This window comes from Bombina bombina, unplaced genomic scaffold, assembly GCF_027579735.1.
Source record: "Bombina bombina isolate aBomBom1 unplaced genomic scaffold, aBomBom1.pri scaffold_408, whole genome shotgun sequence".
Lineage (NCBI taxonomy): Eukaryota > Metazoa > Chordata > Amphibia > Anura > Bombinatoridae > Bombina > Bombina bombina.
The window spans coordinates 430,841-438,177 of NW_026512545.1; the positions used below are offsets into that span (position 1 = coordinate 430,841).

The window sequence follows — 7,337 nt, forward strand, 5'->3', positions numbered from 1 at the left end:
ACAATATGTCTACCATTAACAATGAATATTACTAGACCAATATCAAATGGAAATGCCGAGTTATGTTATTGTAAACAACCTTCATGTGTTATAAGAACAGGAGGGCAAATGGCAGGTACTCCAATAACCAGATAGGCGCAACTATAATCGATAAAAAAATTCAAAACTTTAATGAAAAAATATATTTAAAAATTGTATATAAAATACACAATCAAGCTGGACAATTAGACAGGGGGTGAAAAAAGACAGGCCTGACGCGTTTCGCGCCCCCTAGTGGCGCTTATTCATAGGCTGCAGCACTAGTGTGTGGTGCCTTTTTAAAGGGCAAGGAAAACCATTAACCCTTAGTGTGCAAATCATTATTAAAAACAGTGACAAAATAAAAACAACAACAAATTTTACATTGGGATTACTTACAAAAAATATAGATACAGATTCAGATTCAGACATACCTGAGCCAGTGTGTGGAATAATGTAATACCTAGACATGATAATAAAAAATTAAAAAATAACATGTACCAATTACCTAGGTTTAGATACTAGTAATTTAAGAGATATCCTAGTTTTCTTAAATATGAATGGACCAACTAGTATTGTACACTATAGGGATATCACAATATTAATATTATAAGGGGAATATATAATTAATTAATAGTCTCATAGCTACACAGTGCCATTTCAGTTATCCGTGAAGTAATTAATATCGCATGCTTTATTCATTCCTAGTGGTTGGCATGTATTAAGCTTTAATATCCAAAATATTTCTTTCTTATCTAAGATTTTTTGCCTATTGCCTCCTCTAATTGGAATTTTAGCGATATCAATGATTTGAACTGACATGTCAGCCTTGTGGGTGAAATGTAAACCATTAAAGTGACTAGCGACTGCGGAGTCCTTAGAATAGTTTTTGACGTCCCTAACATGTTCCCCAAACCTGGTTCTGACTTCGCGTGAGGTTTTACCTACATATTGACTTTTACAGATATTACACGTTAAAAGGTAGATGACAAATCTGGTTTTGCAGTTAGCATAGAAATCTATGACATATTGTTTATTATCTACACTTGAGTAAAAGTGTGTACCTCTAATGAGGTTAGGACAAGTTAAGCAATCCCTGCTACCACATTTGTATAGCCCCTTCTTTGATAGCCAGTCTCCTGAGGGGACACTCGTAGTATCAGTAACCAAGCTGGGAGCAAGTACTTTCCCTAATGTCCTTGGTTTTTTAGGGACGTACCTGAAATTATTTACAAATGGTTTGAGAATGTCATCTCCCAAAAGGATATGGGAATGCTTCTTTAAAATCTTTACTACTGCATCATAATTTGTTGAATACTATGTTGTAAAAACTATAGTGTCACTAGTGACTTGGTTCTTCTTATGTGCAGTAATGGGTTGTTTATTATAAGCCTTAACTGCTAATCTGCATTGTTCAAGCCTACTTGGGTTATAGCCTCTCTTGGTAAGTCTATCTTTTAGCTCTAAGGACTGTCTGTCATAGATGGAATCATCTTGGGTATTCCTGCGTAGCCTAATAAACTGCCCTCTTGGGATGGCTTTTTTTACATGTTCTGGGTGTTGGGATGCCGCATGCAGTATTGTATTGCCTGCCACTGGTTTTCTATAGGTTTGTGTTACTATTTGATTTTCACTAATTAATAAAGTAAGATCCAAATAGTTAATCTGTTTATCATTTACTTCACCTGTAAATCTTAAACCCATGAGATTATCACTCAAATATGACAGCAAATCATCCAAAATGACCATTTTTTTATCATTATTGACAATTAGCAACAGATCGTCTATGTAACGAACAAAAAAAAAAAAAAGTGGTGGGAACTTACTTATATTTTTTCAACAAATAACCCTTGGATGGATGAAGTAGTGCTTTTTGTTCGTTACATAGACGATCTGTTGCTAATTGTCAATAATGATAAAAAAATGGTCATTTTGGATGATTTGCTGTCATATTTGAGTGATAATCTCATGGGTTTAAGATTTACAGGTGAAGTAAATGATAAACAGATTAACTATTTGGATCTTACTTTATTAATTAGTGAAAATCAAATAGTAACACAAACCTATAGAAAACCAGTGGCAGGCAATACAATACTGCATGCGGCATCCCAACACCCAGAACATGTAAAAAAAGCCATCCCAAGAGGGCAGTTTATTAGGCTACGCAGGAATACCCAAGATGATTCCATCTATGACAGACAGTCCTTAGAGCTAAAAGATAGACTTACCAAGAGAGGCTATAACCCAAGTAGGCTTGAACAATGCAGATTAGCAGTTAAGGCTTATAATAAACAACCCATTACTGCACATAAGAAGAACCAAGTCACTAGTGACACTATAGTTTTTACAACAGAGTATTCAACAAATTATGATGCAGTAGTAAAGATTTTAAAGAAGCATTCCCATATCCTTTTGGGAGATGACATTCTCAAACCATTTGTAAATAATTTCAGGTACGTCCCTAAAAAACCAAGGACATTAGGGAAAGTACTTGCTCCCAGCTTGGTTACTGATACTACGAGTGTCCCCTCAGGAGACTGGCTATCAAAGAAGGGGCTATACAAATGTGGTAGCAGGGATTGCTTAACTTGTCCTAACCTCATTAGAGGTACACACTTTTACTCAAGTGTAGATAATAAACAATATGTCATAGATTTCTATGCTAACTGCAAAACCAGATTTGTCATCTACCTTTTAACGTGTAATATCTGTAAAAGTCAATATGTAGGTAAAACCTCACGCGAAGTCAGAACCAGGTTTGGGGAACATGTTAGGGACGTCAAAAACTATTCTAAGGACTCCGCAGTCGCTAGTCACTTTAATGGTTTACATTTCACCCACAAGGCTGACATGTCAGTTCAAATCATTGATATCGCTAAAATTCCAATTAGAGGAGGCAATAGGCAAAAAATCTTAGATAAGAAAGAAATATTTTGGATATTAAAGCTTAATACATGCCAACCACTAGGAATGAATAAAGCATGCGATATTAATTACTTCACGGATAACTGAAATGGCACTGTGTAGCTATGAGACTATTAATTAATTATATATTCCCCTTATAATATTAATATTGTGATATCCCTATAGTGTACAATACTAGTTGGTCCATTCATATTTAAGAAAACTAGGATATCTCTTAAATTACTAGTATCTAAACCTAGGTAATTGGTACATGTTATTTTTTAATTTTTTATTATCATGTCTAGGTATTACATTATTCCACACACTGGCTCAGGTATGTCTGAATCTGAATCTGTATCTATATTTTTTGTAAGTAATCCCAATGTAAATTTGTTGTTGTTTTTATTTTGTCACTGTTTTTAATAATGATTTGCACACTAAGGGTTAATGGTTTTCCTTGCCCTTTAAAAAGGCACCACACACTAGGTGCTGCAGCCTATGAATAAGCGCCACTAGGGGGCGCGAAACGCGTCAGGCCTGTCTTTTTTCACCCCCTGTCTATGTGTCCAGCTTGATTGTGTATTTTATATACAATTTTTAAATATATTTTTTCATTAAAGTTTTGAATTTTTTATCGATTATAGTTGCGCCTATCTGGTTATTGGAGTACCTGCCATTTGCCCTCCTGTTCTTATAACACATGAAGGTTGTTTACAATAACATAACTCGGCTTTTCCATTTGATATTGGTCTAGTAATATTCATTGTTAATGGTAGACATATTGTACATTTACATTACTTTAGCATTAATTAATCTTGACTACAGAAAAATGAGCTTTGCTTCCCATACCGGGAGTCAAACCCGGGCCACCTGGGTGAAAACCAGGAATCCTAACCGCTAGACCATATGGGAAAAGATGGTGCAAGATTCAGAGAGCTCCATCATCTATAAGTAATTGTCAAAAATCACAAAAAAATTCAAAATCAAATTTGTCTGGATTGTTAACCTTAGATTGCAAATATTTGTTGCTTATATGCTCTTCTCTTGGTTTCACTATATAATGGAATTTGGACATGCTCCTCTGCAAGTGTTTGAAGCTGTAGGCTACTATTTATTTTCATTTAACGGCAGCTTGGAGTTTAAAAATCATGAATTCTTTAAGTGAAGATCATGCACATTAAGGGTCACGAGACAACATTTCCCCGAAACCTCCAGCTGTGCCTTGTTAGCGCAGTAGGTAGCGCGTCAGTTTCATAATCTGTAGGTCGTGAGTTCAAGCCTCACACAAGGCACTTTTCAAAATGATCTTTTGATACAAAAACTTGAAAGGGGTGTGACATTTCAAAATCAGTTTGCTTTATTTGGATAGTAAAGTGTTTATTTTGAAATGTAAGCTACTAATTTTCACTTCAACATAGACCAAGGATAAAGAGAAACATTGAAAAATACAAGTTGAAATAAACCTTAGTGCCTGAAATAAACCTGTTCCCTCTAAAGCGGGACATGTTGATGGGCAATATAAATACAAACAGAATTCAGATTAAAGCAAGAGACAGAGTAACACATGAAGGTTGTTTACAATAACATAACTTGGCTGTTCCATTTGATATTGGTCTAGTAATATTTATTGTTAATGGTAGACATATTGTACATTTACATTACTTTAGCATTAATGAATCTTGACTACAGAAAAATGAGCTTTGCTTCCCATACCGGGAGTCGAACCCGGCCGCCTGGACCATATGGGAAAAGATGGCGCAAGTTTCAGAGAGCTCCATCATCCATAAGTAATTGTCAAAAATCACAAAAAAATTCAAAATCAAATTTGTCTGGATTGTTAACCTTAGATTGCAAATATTTGTTGCTTATATGCTCTTCTCTTGGTTTCACTATATAATGGTAGTTGGACATGCTCCTCTGCAAGTGTTTGAAGCTGTAGGCTACTATTTATTTTCATTTAACGGCAGCTTGGAGTTTAAAAATCATGAATTCTTTTAGTGAAGATCATGCACATTAAGGGTCACGAGACAACTTTTCCCCGAAACCTCCAGCTGGGCCTTGTTAGCGCAGTAGGTAGCGCGTCAGTCTCATAATCTGAAGGTCGTGATTTCAAGCCTCACACAAGGCACTTTTCAAAATGATCTTTTGATACAAAACTTGAAAGGGGTGTGACATTTCAAAATCAGTTTGCTTTATTTGGATAGTAAAGTGTTTATTTTGAAATGTAAGCTCCTAATTTTCACTTCAACATAGACCCAGGATAAAGAGAAAAATTGAAAAATACAAGTTGAAATAAACCTTAGTGCCTGAAATAAACCTGTTCCCTCTAAAGCGGGACATGTTGATGGGCAATATAAATACAAACAGAATTCAGATTAAAGCAAGAGACAGAGTAACACATGAAGGTTGTTTACAATAACATAACTCGGCATTTCCATTTGATATTGGTCTAGTAATATTCATTGTTAATGGTAGACATATTGTACATTTACATTACTTTAGCATTAATTAATCTTGACTACAGAAAAATGAGCTTTGTTTCTCATACCGGGAGTCGAACCCGGGCCGCCTGGATGAAAACCAGGAATCCTAACCGCTAGACCATATGGGAAAAGATGGTGCAAGTTTCAGAGAGCTCCATCATCCATAAGTAATTGTCAAAAATCACAAAAAAATTCAAAATCAAATTTGTCTGGATTGTTAACCTTAGATTGCAAATATTTGTTGCTTATATGCTCTTCTCTTGGTTTCACTATATAATGGTATTTGGACATGCTCCTCTGCAAGTGTTTGAAGCTGTAGGCTACTATTTATTTTCATTTAACGGCAGCTTTGAGTTTAAAAATCATGAATTCTTTTAGTGAAGATCATGCACATTAAGGGTCACGAGACAACATTTCCCCAAAACCTCCAGCTGGGCCTTGTTAGCGCAGTAGGTAGCGCGTCAGTCTCATAATCTGAAGGTCGTGAGTTCAAGCTTCACACAATGCACTTTTCAAAATGATCTTTTGATACAAAACTTGAAAGGGGTGTGACATTTCAAAATCAGTTTGCTTTATTTGGATAGTAAAGTGTTTATTTTGAAATGTAAGCTACTAATTTTCATTTCAACATAGACCCAGGATAAAGAGAAACATTGAAAAATACAAGTTGAAATAAACCTTAGTGCCAGCTTTGGCAGATTAACTCAATTTTTCATTTTAGGAAATTGCATGCATTTAAGATGCCTTGGACCCATAAAAATGCTATTTTATGGGTTGATGTTGCACTTCCAATCCCTAATTGCAGGTCTAATTAAAGGCAAAAAAGCTAAGTCTTCCATTTATTCAGACTCCCATAAAATAATTTACATTTTTAGAAAAGGTACAAGCATAATTTATAAAGGAAGCTATCTATGCAAGAAATTGATATATTTATGTAATGTGTCTGTTTCTCAAGTAAAAGGTGCAGACCGCAGAATTTGTAGGGTTTGCAATATGCCTTTTTATCCGTTCATCCACCCTAATCACCATGTGGGCCACTGCCACCTTTTTCTATATTCTTCTGCTTTTAAAAAATAAACACAAAAAAACCTGTTCCCTCTAAAGCGGGACATGTTGATGGGCAATATAAATACGAACAGAATTCAGATTAAAGCAAGAGACAGAGTAACACATGAAGGTTGTTTACAGGAATCCTAACCGCTAGACCATATGGGAAAAGATTGTGCACTTCTCAGAGAGCTCCATCCTCCATGAATAATTGTCAAAAAAAAAAAAAAAAATCTAAATCGTATTTGTCTGGATTGTTAACCTTAGATTGCAAATATTTGTTTCTTATATGCTCTTCTCTTGGTTTCACTATATAATGGTATTTGGACATGCTCCTCTGCAAGTGTTTGAAGCTGTAGGCTACTATTTTTTTTTCATTTAACGGCAGCTTGGAGTTTAAAAATCATGAATTGTTTTAATTTGGGGGGCCTTTTTTATTTTGATAGGGCTATTAGATTAGGTGTAATTAGTTTAAACATTTGATAATTAGTTTTTTATTTTGTGTAATTTAGTGTTTATTTTTTGTAATATAGTTAATTGTATTTAATTAATGTAATTGATTTAATTGTAGTGTAAGGTTAGGTGTTAGTGTAACTCAGGTTAGGTTTTATTTTACAGGTAAATTTGTATTTATTTTAACTAGGTATCTAGTAAATAGTTAATAACTATTTAGTAACTAGTCTACCTAGTTAAAATAAATACAAACTTGCCTGTGAAATAAAAATAAAACTTAAGATAGATACAATGTAACTATTAGTTATATTCCCTGAGGCAGAACATTTCTTCACTTTCTGCAATATAATTATTTTAGTGAAAATTTTTCTACAGATCATTTTTAAATAAAATTCAATTTTAAGTTAGGCAGTTACACTATGGCGCCAGTTC

General features: G+C 34.5%; 5 non-coding genes across 5 annotated transcripts; 3 read left to right on the top strand and 2 right to left on the bottom strand.

Moving 5' to 3' along the window:
* Positions 1-3,762: 3,762 nt before the first annotated feature.
* Positions 3,763-3,834, bottom strand: TRNAE-UUC (transfer RNA glutamic acid (anticodon UUC)). Its single transcript has one exon. It is a non-coding gene; the product is annotated as a tRNA-Glu (tRNA).
* Positions 3,835-4,141: 307 nt separating this feature from the next.
* TRNAM-CAU (transfer RNA methionine (anticodon CAU)) lies at positions 4,142-4,214 on the top strand. The gene has a single exon. It is a non-coding gene; the product is annotated as a tRNA-Met (tRNA).
* A 763-nt stretch (positions 4,215-4,977) lies between these two features.
* On the top strand, positions 4,978-5,050 carry TRNAM-CAU (transfer RNA methionine (anticodon CAU)). Its single transcript has one exon. It is a non-coding gene; the product is annotated as a tRNA-Met (tRNA).
* Positions 5,051-5,461: 411 nt separating this feature from the next.
* TRNAE-UUC (transfer RNA glutamic acid (anticodon UUC)) lies at positions 5,462-5,533 on the bottom strand. The gene has a single exon. It is a non-coding gene; the product is annotated as a tRNA-Glu (tRNA).
* A 307-nt stretch (positions 5,534-5,840) lies between these two features.
* Positions 5,841-5,913, top strand: TRNAM-CAU (transfer RNA methionine (anticodon CAU)). The gene has a single exon. It is a non-coding gene; the product is annotated as a tRNA-Met (tRNA).
* Positions 5,914-7,337: the final 1,424 nt, after the last annotated feature.